This window comes from Hyaena hyaena, unplaced genomic scaffold, assembly GCF_003009895.1.
Source record: "Hyaena hyaena isolate Hyena2069 unplaced genomic scaffold, ASM300989v1 scaffold_1026, whole genome shotgun sequence".
Lineage (NCBI taxonomy): Eukaryota > Metazoa > Chordata > Mammalia > Carnivora > Hyaenidae > Hyaena > Hyaena hyaena.
In genome coordinates, this window is record NW_024081655.1 from 384,069 (window position 1) to 401,210 (window position 17,142).

The 17,142-nt window shown below is 37.9% G+C and overlaps 2 pseudogenes; one reads left to right on the plus strand and one right to left on the minus strand.

The window, feature by feature from the left end:
• The first annotated feature begins 5,755 nt into the window (after positions 1-5,755).
• On the plus strand, positions 5,756-5,889 carry LOC120223628 (annotated as a pseudogene).
• A 1,872-nt stretch (positions 5,890-7,761) lies between these two features.
• Positions 7,762-8,498, minus strand: LOC120223623 (annotated as a pseudogene).
• Positions 8,499-17,142: the final 8,644 nt, after the last annotated feature.

A 17,142-nucleotide genomic window follows, 5' to 3' on the forward strand; every position in this document is an offset into this window, starting at 1 on the left:
TTAGAAATTTGTCCATTTCTTCTAAGTTGTCCAGTTTGTTGGCATATAATTTTTCAGAGTATTCCCTGATAATTGCTTGTATTTCTGAGGGGTTGGTTGTAATAAGTCCATTTTAATTCATGATTTTGTCTGTTTGGGTGCTCTCTCTTTTCTTTTTGAGAAGCCTAGCTAGAGGTTTGTCAATTTTGTTTATTTTTTCAAAAAAACGACTCTTGGTTTCATTGACCTGTTCAACTGTTCTTTTCGATTCTAGATTGTTTATTTCTGCCTTAATTTCTATTATTTGTCTTCTTCTACTGGGTTTGGGGTGCTCTTGTTGCTCTCTTTCTAGTTCCTTAGGTGCGCTGTTAGATTTTGTATTTGCGCTTTTTCTAATTTCTTGAAATAGGCCTGTAGTGCAGTGTACTTTCCTCTTAGGACTGCCTTTGCCGCATCCCATAGAGTTTGAATTGTATTTTCATTTTCATTTGTTTCCATATAGTTTTAAATTTCTTCTCTATTTGCCTGATTGGCCCATTCATTCTTTAGTAGGGTGTTCTTTAACCTCCATGTTTTTGGAGGTCTTCCAGACTTCTTCCTGTGGTTGATTTTAAGTTTCATAGCATTGTGATCTGAAAGTATGCATGGTATGATCTCAATTCTTTTATATTTATTGAGGGCTGCTTTATGAACCAGTAGGTGATCTAACTTGGAGAATGTGCCATGCATACTTGAGAAGAAAGTGAATTCCATTGCCTCAGGATGTAGAATTCTAAATATATCTGTCAACTCCATCTGATCCAATGTGTCATTCAAGTCCATTGTTTCTTTAGTGATTTTCTGTCTTGTTGATCTATCTATTGCTGTATTTGGAGTATTAAAGTCCCCTGCTCTTAGTACATTCTTATCCATAAGATTGTTTCTGTTTGTGATTGTTTCATGTATTTGGGTGCTCCCATATTCAGTGCAAAAACATTTATAATTGTTAGCTCTTCTTGATGGATAGACCCTGTAATTATTATATAATGCTCTTCTTCATCCCTTGTTACTGTCTTTACTTTAAAGTCCAGTTTGTCTGATATAAGTATAGCTACTCCAGCTTTCTTTTGACTGATAGATAGCATGATAGATATTTTTCCATCCCTTTACTTTCAATTTGAAGGTGTCCTCAGGTCTAAAATGAGTTTCTTGTAGACAGCAAATAGATGGATTTTGTTTTTTTTTATCCATTCTGCTACCTATGTCTTTCGATTGAGGCATTTAGTCCATTTACATTCAGTGTTATTATAGAAAAATATGGGTTTAGAGTCACTGTGTTCTTTGTAGGGTTCATGCTTGTGGTGGTGTCTCTGGTACCTTGTGTTCCTTGCAACATTTCCCTCATAGAGTCCCCCTCAGGATTTCCTGTAGGGCTGGTTTAGTGGTGACAAATTCTTTCTTTCTTTTTAAATTTTTAAATGTTTTTTATTTATTTCTGAGAAAGAGAGACAGCATGAACAGGGGAGGGTCAGAGAGAGAGGGAGATACAGAATGTGAAACAGGCTCCAGGCTCTGAGCTAGCTGTCAGCACAGAGCCTGAAGTGGGGCTCGAACCCATGAACGGTGAGATCATGACCTGAGCTGAAGTTGGACGCTTAACTGACTGAGCCACCCAGGCGCCCCTGGTAATGAATTCTTTCAAATTTTGCTTATTTGGGAAGATTTATCTCTCCTTCTATTCTGAATGACAGGCTTGCTGGAAAGAGGATTCTTGGCTGCATATTTTTACTGTTCATCACATTGAAGATTTCCTGCCATTCCTTTCTAGCCTGCCAAGTTTCAGTAGAAAGGTCTGTAACCACTCTGATAGGTTTCCCTTTGTATATTAGGGCCCTTATATCCCTAGCTGCTTTCAGAATTCTCTCTTTGTCCCTATATTTTGCCAGTTTCATGATGATATATCGTGCAGATTGATTCAAGTTACATCTGAGGTGAGTTCTCCGTGCCTCTTGGATTTCAATGTCTATTTCCTTCCCCAGGTTGGGGAAGTTCTCTGCTATAATTTGTTCAAGGACTCCCTCAGCGCCTTTCCCTCTCTCTTCCTCTTCTGGAATTCCTATGATATGGATATTGTTTCACTTGATTGTGTCACTCAGCTTTTGAACTCTCCTTTCGTGTTCCTGGATCAGTTTTTCTCTCTTTTTCTCGGCTTCCCCATTTGCTATAAATGTGTCATCTAAATCATCTCTTCTCCTCTCTGCCTCTTGAATCCATGCTTTGGACACCTCCATTTTATTATGCAACTCATTTATAGCATTTTAAAATTAATCACAAGTATTTTTAAGCTCCATAGTCTTTGTAGCAATAGTTTCTCTGAAGTCATCCATGCAATTTTAAAGCCCAGCAATTAATTTTATGACAAATGTTCTAAATTCTTGTTCAGTTATGTTACTTATATCTGTTTTGAGCAGTTCTTTAGCTGTCATTTCTTCCTGGAATTTCTTTAGAGGAGAGTTCCTCCATTTCATCATTTTGGCTAGCTTTCTGCCTCTTGTTAGTTTTAAAAGCTTGTTATGCACTCTGCACTTGTATTAAAGAAGGCTCTTTGACTGCCCAGGGCCTGTCCATTCAGGAAGTGTTCTTTGAATGGTGTCTCTTGGTCTTTCTTTTTGAGACATTGGTTATTTTATTTCCCTACTCTTAGTGGTATTTCGGACTCTCCACCATGTGTACTTTGGCTTGTTTCTTGAGGTAGCCCTAGAAAAGAAAACTGACAGACAAACACACAGGGAACAAAGGCACACAAATGCCCAGACAAATCCAACAAGCAAAGAAACCAAAAGGGAAAAAGAAAAAGAAAAAGATGAAGGAGGAAAAACAAATAATAAAAATTTTTAGAAATGTAAAAAATAAGAAGAAATATAGAAAAGAAAAGAAAAAAAGAAAAAAAGCCCAAGGACAAAGGACAGTCTAAAAGCATAAAACCAGAATTCCCAGCTACAAATAAAGAGCAGGGTGTATGCAGTGCTGATGGAAGAGCATATACAAAGAGAGAAATGAAAGAGGTGGGGAGAAAGCAAAAGTGGACAATGACCAGGCAGAGAGACTAAGAGGCTTAATTCAGAGAGAAAGAGGAGAATATGTTAGGAGGTGAGGAGAACGAAGCAAACATAATGTACTCAGAGAAACTATGTAGTCTGATTACTCCAGAAAGAGAGAGAGAGAGAAAGGCAGTGGTGGAGGTGTAGAATATACATCTAGAGAATGGATTAAATGTGACTGTTTAAGCAAACCAGTGACCAGAGTGCCCTGTCCAGCAGAGGGGAGGGATACGAATGAGACAAGGGATAATACATCTGAATAGAAAGAATTGATCTAGAATTAATCAAGGCAGTGCATCATGTTGGTCTTGCCCTGGGCTCTGGTAAAAACAAACAAACAAACAAACAAACAAAAAAAAAAAACCCAGCTCTCCAGAGGGGATGGGCGTGGTTTGCTGTAGGTATGTCTTAGCCTCCACTACATCCCACTGGCCACTCCCTGAGGTCTGGCCTTGGTGGTTGTGGGGAGAAAAATGGCAGTGCCCCGGTCCCTTCTGGAACCAAGTGTTGCAAATCACTCTTTTTAGTGAGACCTTTCTGTCCCTCGGGCATAGCCAAGGGGGGCCGTGTTCTATGACTCAAGCCACACCTCATTTCCAGATCTTAGTCCATGCACATTATTGGTACCACCAGAAATATAAACTCGCAGGCCGAATCCTTCTGAGCAGTTTCAAGCCGGCCACTTCCCCACTGGAGATTGAGCCAGAAGAGCGTAGAGCGGTTTCAGGCAGCGCTGCTTCCCTTCCAGGTCGAGCTAGAGAGCAGAGGAGCAGTTACTCCTGGTGCCGCCTGGGACCTGGGCGTCCAGCTCAAAGTCAGCTCCACAGCTGTAAACTGGATCACTCTCTGTCCCGGCCAAGGTCCCGAGCCAAGGTTTTTCTCTTCTCCAGGGACAGGGATAGTTCTCTGAGCAGTTTCAGCCACTCTTTCTTTCCCCCTTGACTCACCGTGGCTCCCCATAAATGGGGCTCTCTCCCCTCCCTCCATGCCTCTGGGTCCCAGCCTGTTTTTATCTTCTCCAGTTCGCACTTACACACCTCTAAGGTTGCTTTTTCAGCGGACTCTGTCTCCTTTTCCTCCCAAACTGCTGAATTCTTTAAGGGTTCCTATGGCTTCAGGCATTCCCCATTTGAGAGATGGGGGCGAGTGAAATGTATGGAGCTCCCTACTTCTCCGCCATCTTGCCTCCGCCTTGTTGAGTATTTTTGTATCTATATTTATCAAGGATATTGACCAGTAATTTTCTTTTTTTTGCGTATGCCTTTGACTGGTTTGGGTATTGGGGTAAGGCTGGCCTTAGGGAATGTATTTGTCAGTTTTCCTTTCTCTTCTGTTTGTTTGTTTTGTTTTTTTGGGGGGGGGAATAGTTTGAGGAGAACAGGTATTAGTTTATCTTTACGTGTTTGATAGAATTCACCTGTAAATTTATCTGTTGCTGGATTTACATTTTTTGGTAGTTTTGGTCACTGTTTCAACTTCATTATTAGTAATCAGTCTGTTCAGATTTTCTAATTCTTCTTGGTTTAGTTTTAGGAGTTATCGGTTTCTAGGAATTTATCTATTTTTTCTAGATTTTCTAATTTGTTGACAAAGAAGTTTTATGTAGTATTCTCTTATAATTCTTTGTATTTCTGTGGTGTCAGTTGTTACTTCTTTTTCATTTCTGATTTTATTTATTTGAGTTCGTTCGTCTCTTCCTTCCTTCCTTCCTTCCTTCCTTCCTTCCTTTCTTTCTTCCTTCCTTCCTCTCTTTTTCTCTTTTCTCTTTCTCTCTTTCTTTCCTTCTTTTTCTTGATGAGTCTGGCCAAGGATTTATCAATTTTATCTTTCCAAAGAACTGGTTCTTGGGGCACCTGAGTGGCTCAGTTGGTTGCGCATCCGACTCTTGATTTCAGCTCAAGTCATGATCCTAGGGTTATGGGATTAAGCCCCGTGTCAAGCTACACAGTGAGCATGGAGCCTGCTTGAGATCTCTCTCTCTCTCTGTCTCTCTCTCTCTCTCCCCTTTTTCTTCCCTTCCCTCCTTCCCCCTCTCCCCTGCCCATGCTTGCTCTCTCTCTAAAATAAGAAAAGCAAAAAGAACACGCTTTTGATTTCATTGTTTTTTTTTCTATTGTTTTTTTTTTATTTCCACGTCATTTATTTTGGCTCTAATATTTATTATCTCCTTTCTTCTACTCACCTTGGGTTTTGTTTGTTCTTCTTTTTGAAGTTCCTTAGGTATAAGGTCAAATTGTTTATTTGAGCTTTTTCCTATTTCTTGGAGTAGATCTGTGTCACTGTACCTTTTTGGTTGAGCATATGAAAAACCTGTGTTGTTTTTTTGTTTTGCTTTGTTTTGTTTTTTGCTTTTACCTTTGCTATAGTGACATTCTTTAAGATATATTTATTAACAGATAAAGTAAGGAGGCAATTAAACATTATCTGGCACTAAATCTCTAATCAGTATTTTCAGCAATCATTGTACTTATGTGAGCTAATACAACCATTTTCTGAGCAATCTAGGGTTTCCTAGGCTCTAGATGAACATATAAGAGTTGCTATGACCTCCATTCCAGAGGAACAGAAAGATCTAGGTAGAGTCCCTTGTGGGAAAAGTGATATTACTGAAATGCTATGGGTGGACTGTTACATAAGGAGGTCAGGGCCATGTTGTTCAGGTATCTTTGAAAGCTACCTCTTTGAAAGAAAGGAGTATGATTAGGAGGCATGGTGTTCTCTCCTGAGCATGAAGCTGGCTTTAAGTATTGCTTCCACAACTGCGTATTGCCATTGATGACCATTCTTCTCCTCCTTTGGGGAAGTAAGAGGGAGATGATGCAGTCTGTGTGGTTTCTGTTGAGAAAAAGAAAGTATGTAAAGATGAGCTATCTAATGTTAATTAGGAAATTGCCATGGTAACAGAAATAAAAATGTGGATTGTCTTGAGCCTATCAATGGATCAGCTTCTGGACATAACAATGATGATAAAAATGTTTTTTGAGAGAAAATATGCACTCCCATTCAGGTTTTGTTGATCATCGCAAAAAACACAGGATGCCCAGGAGCCTAGGTTCTGTTTTTTCCTTTTGTATATTTGTATACATTTTAGTAAGTCAGCTACATTTTCTTATAAATTATTTTCTTCCTTTAGTTAGGAAGGAGAAAAATATCTGATCTCCCTTTTTCACAAATTCATTTATTAGAAAAAGAAACTAAAGGATCTGAAAATGCTCTAAAAACATAAAGCATTATTGTCATTGATATATTACATTGTATAAGGGAGGGACCATCTTGTTAAAATTTGGCTACTGTTACTAGATGGTCACATTAGCACTGGAGTTCACAGTAAGTCCTACGCAGTTCATTCTGAAAAGGTTAGGAGAATACTGATGAGTGCTTATTGTTGAGCTTGGAAGTTAATAACACACTAAAACCTACTATTAATACTCCAAAAACTGCAAAAAATACATACTTGGCAGTAGGTTTTGGCCAGTTGACATTAAGTTATTTTTAGCTGGCTGAACATGGCTAAATTTTTAATTTTGTATTTTTTATATTAAAAACCTTTTTGAATGATTTAAATCAAGATCATAGTCTTTTATTTCAGCTAGTCTAATTAGCTAATGGAGCATGTTCTAGCAGGTAGGCTGAATGATCAGATAACAAAATAAGAAGGTAAAAATATATTTCCTAGCAATTATTCCATCAGATATTTTAGTCCTCACCAGATACTTTTAGACATTCTTGTCTGAATGTATATTTCACATTCATTCATCTGAATGTATATTCTACATTCAGATGTAGATTAATGATCACTTCATTTTTATATTGTCTTGACATTAAACAGACTATTTTTGAAGATGATTTGCCCTATGTCTTGATGACAGTGTAACTACTTGAAAGTATGTTAGTGTTATTCTGATCTTATAATTGCTATAAAATAGAATTTAATATCATAACCTTGTATTGAATTAGTGTATACTTTTGATTCTTAAAATAATTCTAAGAACAATTATGTGAAAGTTAAAAGGTTAAATTTTCCGAAGATCGTATTATTCAGAAATACTAATGAACATGGCTATTAGCCAAATTCTTGCTTCAATTCTTGCTTCACCTGTAGAGCAGTATTAAATCATAGTTAGAAACTTCAAATAATATTTGTAGTAATAAGCATGTAATTGATTTGTTTTATAAATTGTAAATTTCATTATACTAATAAAAATCATTTAAATCATTTATCCAAGTAGAGCGCCTTCTTCCTTTTTTCTTTTTATTTATTTTCTTAAAAATAAAGGCCTTTGTGGGGCGCCTGGGTGGCTTAGTCGGTTAAGCGTCCGACTTTCGCTTAGGTCATGATCTCGCGGTTCGTGGGTTCGGCCCCGCGTCGGGCTCTGTGCTGACTGCCAGCTCAGAGCCTGGAGCCTGTTTCAGTCTGTGACTCCCTCTCTCTCTGACCCTCCCCTGCTCAAGCTGTCTCTCTCTCTCTCTCCTAGAAATAAATAAAAACATTTAAAAAATAAATAAATAAAGGCCTTTGTTTTTTTCTATGGCATCAAAGGTACAGTGGCCACACTTTTGAACCCATGGAGAACTGTGGTCACACCCACACCTGCTGTGGGGCATCTACTGTGAAGCTGAAGTGTCATGACACACAGGTGGCCAGGCCCCACCCAGCTCGAAGTCTTACTCTGCATAAAGAGGTCATCATCTTGTAGGTACTCTAAAGATTCTGAGTCCTGGGCTGGGTAGTGGTTGCTATGGAGACTCTCTATTCAAGTTTACCTCCAGAATTCAACCTGAATTTTCAGGTAATCTGCCCCCCGGGGGGCTCATTGGCAAGGACGGACTGGTGCTGGAGTGGGACATGGTGCACAGTTCTTGCTGGTTCCCTTTGCCCTCCATCCACAATACCTGAGTTCTGGGTGCTAAGGCCTCCTTGTTGCTTTCAGGCTCTTGGTAGATGCAGCTACTACACTCTCTATGCATGATTTTTGTGTCATGGTGGAAAATGTTAAACCAGAAGTTCTACATGGGCTGGCCTGCATGTGAGATGTTCACCTCTTCTAGGTACTAGAACAGTTGTATCATCGGGTATGTCCTGGGGATCTGACACCCAGATATGCAGCATCCAGGACAATGGCTCCACCACTAGATTGATTTTGGGGGGCTCGCAGCTGGCTGCAGTAAGTTGTTCAGGTAGGGTACTTGCATAAACAACTGCAGCTTCTCCTGAAGCTTGTGCACCTGGCTATTGGATTGCCTAACCCTCTGTCACAAAGTCTTCAGCTCATAGTTCTCCACCTGCTTCTACAGGTAGCACACCTGGCTCTTGTTCTGCTGGGAGAAGCAGGAAGAATATGGCAAGTTGATGAGTTTGTAGGCCCCAACACTAATAGGATGATCTTGGTGGTACACATGAGGTTGGCCATTGCTGTGCTCAATCTGCACAGTTTCCATGAATGGCTTCAGGGTGATATCTCTCAGAGGGATAGAGGGGCTTTTGGAGGGTTTTGAGACATTGCTTTGAGCAGCAACCTCAGGGGGCTCTGAGCAAAGCCCTTCTTACACCAGAGGAATGCCCTGCAACTGCCAGGCTAGTCCTGCTGAAGCCAGTCTGCATGTCTTTCAGTTGACAGACTCTGAGTGTGCTTGAAGGAGAAACTGTAAGAATGAAGAGAGCCAATAAATTTGTATGCCCCAGATGCTGTGGGGGGTAAAGCCACCGGTAGACTGGCACTCTTACCTACCAGGCTCCCCCTTCTGGAGAGGTGGTGTTTTCACTGCCAACCTCTACAGAGTGTTTGCTTCTCCTTGGCTGCCTGACTCTGTGGTGGCCAGTCTCCTGGAGTTCCTTCCAGAGACTGTTGTGCCTGCTTCTGACTGTTGACTTCCTGGGCTCCTCTGGGTGAGATGCCTAGTCCCTTCCCCTTAACATACATTGTTTCAAATGACTTCTCATATACTCTCTCACCACATTTTATTGTTGCTATACTCTCATGTTTCATTTTGAAATTTTTTTTTCTAGAAGTACAATTATTCTATATGAAGTACCTAGATTCTTTTCTGTAGAGCTCTTATAAAGATACTTCTATTATATATAATTAATACCAAAATTATAGTCATTCTCTATTACCCTTTAAAGCAATATCATCCCCTAATACAAAAAAGTAAGACCTAATTCTACAGTTAAAATCCTCAGTTTAGTGGAAGAAAGGCTGCATCTTGCCATGAAGTTAAATAGATGTGGAATAAAATAATAAGATAAAACTAATTATCAACAATAGTGAAAATATTTTAATTGGAAAGTGTCATAAAGTCATGTAAATTTCAGTGCTTTCCTCCTTTGTACACATCTAATGATAAATCAGAAAATGAATCATGAAGACAACTAAAATATCAGACTAAATAATTTCAAAAGAAACTTTTTTTCTTAGCGACTTAGTAAAATTTTTATAATATTTTCATTTTAACTGACATATTAAGTTTTATTTTTTGGAATATTTAATGTCAAAAAATAAAACATTAACTAGGTTATTATAGGCTCTCTGGGAAATTGGTTTCATGTATTATTGTAGGAGTTGGTTTTCAGAATGCAATGGAAGTTTCATTGAAAATTTCCCCTCAGAGAAATTACCTTATAAGTTCTGTGATTTTGTAAGATGGCTCTGGACAGTGGTTGAGGAAGAATTTGAAGGGAAGGAAACACATTAGATGGCTTCAACAATCAAGCCAAGAATTAGTACGGCCTAAATCTTGCAGGGTAGTGATGCTGTAAATTGATAGTAGGGATACTACAGAAGACAATGTAAAAGGATTTGGCTACCAATTGATGTTGTAGCATAAATAGTGAGATTATTTTTTCTCCCATGATATTAAAAGAAGGATAGACAAATATAAGCCAAGATAAGTAAAACAGGCTTGAATATGGATCAAGTAGGAGGAGATACTTATTTAGTTGGTAAAGTGGAATTGGAAGCATTGCCAATGTGCAAGATACTAAATAAAAATATTTCAAGCCATGGTATTAAATAAATAAGTGATTGAATAGAGGGGAATAGTAAGAAGACTTGATACTATCCAGAGTTAGGGCAAAACTAAAACAGCATGTAGAAAGGTTACAAAGGGGCAAACTCTACAGATTACAGTGCTTTAGGAGACAGAGAATAAAGGATGGAATATTGAGGAAAGATGAAGTGATTTGTTTAGAAGTAAGCTGAACTTAAAATAATTGTAGTGGATGTGTGAAGACTCAGTGGGAAAATGTTGGTATGGCAAAGTGGAGAGTAGATGATAACAGAATGGGAGCAAGTGGAGTAGATTACTTCCCTGAAGTGTTTGAAAAAGAAAATGTGGAAGCCCTTAAAGGTGTACTGCTCTTTTTTTTTTCACTCTCTTTAGGTTGTGGTTAGTGTATGTTCCAGAAGACAGGACAAACCTGTGAGGAGGAAACAGTGACAGTGTGAGGAGTAGACAGAGCAAGTGCAGGGAATGTGGGGCATTCAGAGCACATGGAGGTCTCAGAAAGGACTTTTCTGTAGCCAAGTCCTAGATTTGGGTTTAATCCTTTCAGATTTGTTACAGGTGGGTCACAAATGATAGAGAGGACAGAACAGATAGAGAGGAAGAGGTGTTGTCTGTCTTCTTTTTGTAACGTCAAATGTACACTCCCTTGGCCGAACCCTCCCAGTTGGGGGAGGGCGGCGAGAGGTTACATCTATGCATGGCCTCTGTGGGCCAGTGGACGGCACCTGCGGATGTGTGCAGGTGGGAGAGGTGAGGTGGGCTGGATTGTCTGGCTCCCTGCTTGCTAGCGTGCAGCCAGCTGGCTGAATTCCCCGAAAGCCGGCTGTGGTCTGACCATCTTCAGGCGCTTACCTCTGAATTCTGATCACTCTAAGATTCGGGGATTGTGAAGGTTCGGAATAGCTGCACCAGTCCTCCTGCCACATGTCTTTCGGAAATAGTTTCCCTACTAATCTTTCCTTACGTTTTCCAATTTTGAATGTCTCATCTGTTTCATGTTAATATCACAACATATAAAGGTGCCGTGCAAGATTAGAAACAAACAGAGGAAGGAGCCGCAAATCTGCAAAGTCTCTTGAGTACGGTGAGTCAGAGTATGGGTTCTGGATGAGAGGAATATGGAAGGGTGGAAAGTTTTGTAGGGGAACTCGTCAAAAGTCAGTTTTTTTGGATGGTATCTAGGCTATTCTCCATAAAAATTCTGTCATCTTGTAGCCTTTGCATATATTCATATAATTCTCAACTTGAAACCTGGTTCTTGAGACTTACATGATCACATGAGGTTTAAAAAATCAACAGTCACAGACCTGCCATGGTTTGTGTAGCCCTGATAGATAGAAAGTATAAAATTTAACTAAAATGAAACACTCCTAGCCTAGAAACCATCGCTTCTTGCCATAGAGATTTTTATCCTTATGGGAGTTTTGGCCAAGTTATAGAAATTGCATCACCTTTGAGCCAAGCTATAATTATATAGTCATTAAGCAAATATTTATAAAGACAGTTGTGGCATTGGCAATAATAGAAAATAAGAAAGAAAATGTCCCTATACCTGTGTGCCTTTTAGTAGACTGAGGGAAAAAGAGAACAAATGGTAAATGGGTAAATGAGGTCATTTTAGCTAGTGTTGAATTCTATGAAGAAAGACCCCAGGGCAATATGATGGTTAAGGAAGATTTTGCTAACATCAGAGCTGATGCCTAAAGGGAAATAGCCATACATACATCCTGTGTTTTCAGAAAAGATACAGGCTGGTGGAGAGTGCTGTGTCAAGAAGGATTTGGTGTGCTAGAGAAGCAAGAAGGATGTTATGGCCTGAGCACTAAGCATCAGGAGACAGAGCCAGAAAAACACTTTGACGACAGATCGCCATGACCTTTTAAGCTTTGATAAGGGGGTTGAAATTTATTCCAAATATGCACGAAGTTCCTGAAAAGTTCAAGAACAGTGGTGACATTATTTAATTTTTAAACATGTGCTGTGGGGAAGATAGATTGCAGGTAGAGAAGAATAGAAGCAGAGACTCCTGAAGTTACCTGCAATATACTGTCGGTAATAATAATGATATATGGATGCTTATTCTTGCAATTCAGAGAATCATCTCATTTAACCTCAAAATGGCCAGTGTTTTAGGTTAGTATTATTACAGTTTGAAAATGAAGCAATGCACAGGCAGTAACCTCTTTGACATCGTCCATAGCAACTTCTTACTAGATATATCTACTAAGTCCAGAAAAACAAGAACAAAAAATGAGCTATTGGGACCTCATCAAGATAAAAAGCTTCTGCAGAGCAAAGGAAACAATCAACAAAACTAAAAGACAACCTTTGGAATGGGAGAAGATATTTGAAAATGAAATATCTAATAAAGTATCAAAAATATATAAAGCACTTATCAAATTCAACACCCCAAAAGCCAATAACCCAGTTGAAAATAGGCAGAAGACATGAGTAGAATTTTTTTTTCTAAAGAAGACATACAGATGGTTAACAGATACATGAAAAATACTCATGTCATCAGGGAAATGCAAACCAAAACTACAATGAGATATCACCTCACACCTCTCAGAATGGCAAAAATCAACCAAACAAGAAACAACAGATATTTGTGAGGATGCAGGGAATGGGGAGCCCACTTACATTGTTGGTAGGAATTGCATTGTTGGATGGTAGTGCTGCCATTTTGGATAACAGTATGGAGTTTCCTCAAAAAGTTAAAAATAGAACTACCCTATGATCCACCAAAGGATACAAAATACTGAGTCAAAGGGTTCCATGCACCCAAATATTTATAGCAGCATTATCAACAATAGCCAAATTATGGAAAGAGTCCATACGTCCATTGACTGATGAATGGATACAGAAGGGGTACATAAACACACACACACACACACACACACACACACACACACACACAAACACATACACAACTCAGCCATCAAAAAGAATGAAATCTTGCCATTTGCAAAAATATGGATGGAGCTAGAGGGTATTGTGCTAAGTGAAATAAGTCAGTCAGAGAAAGACATACCATATGATTTCACTCATATGTGTAATTTGAGAAACCGGACAGATGAATATAGCGGGAAGAAAAAGAACCAGAGAGAGAGAGAGAGAGAGAGAGAGAGGCAAACTATAAAACAAACTCTTAACAACAGAGAACTAACCGAGGATTGCTGGAGGCAAGGTGGGTGGGGGTATGAGCTAAATGGGTGATGGGTATTAAGGAGGGCACTTTTTGGGATAAGTACTTGGTGTAATATATAAGTGATGGATCACTAAAGTCTACACTTGAAACTAATATTGCACTGCATGTTAACTAACTGGGATTTCAATAAAAACTTGAAAAAAATAATGGAAATGAAGTCATGGAGGTACAGAGAAACTAAGCAAGTTGCTCTACATCATAAAGTTAGCATATGATGGAGGCCAAGAAAAAACAAATACTCGGACACCACAGTCTTCTTCACCACCACATTGTGCTCATAACTTGGAATTTATATTCATTAGAGTTGGCTATAGCCCAATTAGTGATATGAAAGTCTTAAAAAATAATTTTCTATGTGAACTTCAGTGTTGGTGAAAAATAGTAGAGATAACAAATACTAACATTTACAGCAATGAAAGATGAGATAAGACATGAATAATCAAACCTTAAAATTTTCAGGACAAGCCGTTTCCTTATGAAGTTTGCCTATCTGTATTTTAGCTAGCCAACATTTATGTTTCTCACCTCTATTTTCCTTGCAAACATCCAATTTAAACCATATATGCATTCAGAAAGCTAGATTAGTTGCAAAATATGTTAATATTGAAATTTCAGTGATCTCATCTTAAAAGCTTACAGAGTCCAATATAGATGTTCCCCACATATAAAGATTAAAATATATCCTTACTCCAGTGATTCTTCAGCCAAGGATTTTCCTTTTTAAAGCACTTCCAAAAATAAAATTTGGATGCGTCTTGCAAAGCCTACTTGTTCTGGTGACATAAATGGCAAGTGAAAAAGTGTGGTGAATGACTAACCACAAGTTCATTAAAGATGACAGTGTGTGGTTTAGTCGCTTCTGGCCAAGAAATATGCCTCCTTACAGAGTAATAATGACCCAAAAATAGCTGAGTGCTCAGAAGACTGGAGATACATGCATACAAGTTAGCTACATGACCTAAAATGTGTCCGTTTGTATGGTCCACCTAATAGCACAAGTGATTTCGGGAAGGTAGGTAGTGACAGTTGTGAAGATGACCAAGATTGGCTCCAGCCCGTCTACAAAGTAGATTCTATAGATGCTGATAGTTTCTCTGAAATGTTGTCTGAGGAGATTCACTAAGCTTTTTTTTTGAAACATGAGAAAAATCATTCAAATTTTTAACATAAATATACTTCAAGATTCAATTCAAGACCATCTTTAATGTACAGAAAAAGGAAAGCTTTATCTATACTTTTTTAAAATAAGAATTCATGGGGCACCTGGGGGGCTCAGTTGGCTAAGTGTCCAACTTTAGCTCCGGTCATGATCTCATGGTTCGTGAGTTCAAGCCCTGCGTTGGACTCTGTGCTGACAGCTCAAAGCCTGGAGCCTGCTTCAGTTTCTGTGTCTCCCTCTTTCTCTGTTCCTCCCCTGCTCTCATTCTCTCTCTCTCTCAAAAAAATAAATAAACATTAAAAATTAAAAAAATAAGAATTTGCTTAAAATGGTGGTAATGTAGCTAAAGAATTTCTGACTAATATAAAACTTAAAGCAATGTGTAACTTCACATAATAGCTGTACCTATTTTATTGATAGGCCCTAGAAACTTATATTTAACAAAATAACTTACAGCAATTCTTCATACCTTTGACATATAGTTTTTATTTCCCTCTGTTATGGCCCCACATTAGAAGCCACAAGACAATTATAAAATGTCACCAAGATTGAAGAGTGAACTATATTTTTACACTGTTTGAAAGGTCTACTACCTATATGAATTCAGAAATTTTTTAAATTTTCAAATGGAAATGTACAAAATCTTATGTTCAATTATTCTTTAAAAAAGCAATACATTCAATAATTGACTAGTACAATTAAGTAATAGAATGTTTAAAAATTTCACTAAGATTTTAGTACTTTGAAACAGAGTTTAAGCAGTGAGTAAAGAAACAGAATAGTATTAGAGGTTAAAGCTTATGTAATATTTTAAAATGCATTATTTTCCTTAAAAACAATATTTTTGAATAGTTGAAATAAAAAATGCATTGTTCATTGTTCCCTCTCATGGCACCAGTGTGTATTGGTGATTTGTTTTTTGAGTAGAGATAGTGAAGGGCACCTGAGTGGCTGAGTTGGTTAAGCATTCTCAACTCTTGATTTCAACTCAGGTCATGATCTCACAGTTCATGAGATCGAGCCCCACATGGGACTCTCTGCTGCCAGTACAGAGACTGCTTGGGATTCCCTTCCCCCACCCCCTTCTGTCCCTCCCCTTCTTGCACACTATCTCTCTCAAAATCAATAAGTAAACATTTTTTAATCTTAAAAATAACATAGAAAGTGAAATTGTCTTATCAAAACTACATTTATAAAATTCTATGGCCACTTAAAGTTAACAGGAAAAAATGGACTTTAGTAAAAGCTCTCAACATACAGAGTAAATGCTATTTGAATATGAAAGTCAAAATATTTAAATCATACAGTTTACATCAAAGAATGTCCCATAGTTTTAAAGAAAAAATTTAGAAACTAAGTGAACATCATATTGGGATTTAAGAAAATAAAAATTGATTTTTAAAGACAGTAAGTTGTCAAATTTAAATTCTTTTTTTTTCAAAGCTTATTTATTTATTTTGAGAGAGAGTGTGCAGGAGGGGCAGAGAGAAAAGGAAAGAAGGAATCCCAGGATGGCCCTGCGCTGTCAGCACAGAGCCAGATGTGGGGCTCAGTCTTAGGAGCTGTGAGATCATGACCTGAGCCAAAACCAGGAGTTGGGTGCTTAATCGACTGAGCCCCCACCTGAAACTGTCCAGTTTAAAATAGAGATAAGTTTAATTCTGATATACAAGTAAGGGTATTAAAAAAACATATCCATTGTGTTTATACCCACTGTTTCTTTTTTCCTTTTTTAAAAATCTATTTTAATTATTATTTTTTTATCCAAGTATAGTTGACACACGATGTTACATTAATTTCGGGTGTCCAGCATAGTGATTCAGCATCTCTATACGTTATGCTGTGCTCATCACAAGTGTAGCTACTGCTATCATCTGTCACCGTGTAGTGTTAAGTTTCTGTTTTCTATTACTGTTTTCTGTCACTTAGGACCCAGCAGAACTCTTGACAAGATTTGTAAGGCATATCCTACAGGAACAGATAAAACTATTTTCAAATGACTACCTTTCTCTTGAAAAAACTTACTGTAAAGTTCACCCTAAAAATTGTAGTGAAATTCAAAAGTCCTTGAGGCATGTCTTCTATTGCTGCTTCAGATGCTCGGTGGCACATGTGGATGGAAGACCCTAGAAGATTGTGGCAGGAAAGAACAAGACTTTTGTGATCAGACTTGTACTTTAATCCTGGAAGAAAGTAACAAATGCCAAACGTTTTTACAAGTCAATTTAAATTAATATGTTGGCAACTTTTTGGATAAATTACTTAAATCCAATAACTCCAGAAAAAAGTGTTTCTTTTTATCAGCAACTAAGATATTTTACTTGTAAAATGATGCAGTTTTAAAAATGATATGCAGGAAAAGTTTGGAAACCATAAAAAATTACATTTTTCTCTTAACATGACAAGGATTTTAGCTGGATAAAAAAACAAGATAAAGAAATGCTAGTATTGGAAAAGGATATTCAGAGAAATTTGTTTTCCATGGTTTATTCAGTCACTCATTTATTCATTCAACAAACACTTACTGGGCTTTTATTATATGTTAAGCACAGTGCTAGATACTGTATTCAAATGATCCCAAATCTGTGATTGTCTTTCACTATTTTATCTGTGGCTTTTTGCTTTACTTAATATATCTCACATTTACCTTATGCTGAGTCAAAACTGTTACATGAATTTTTACAATGGAGAAAGGTTTCTTTGGTCTTCTG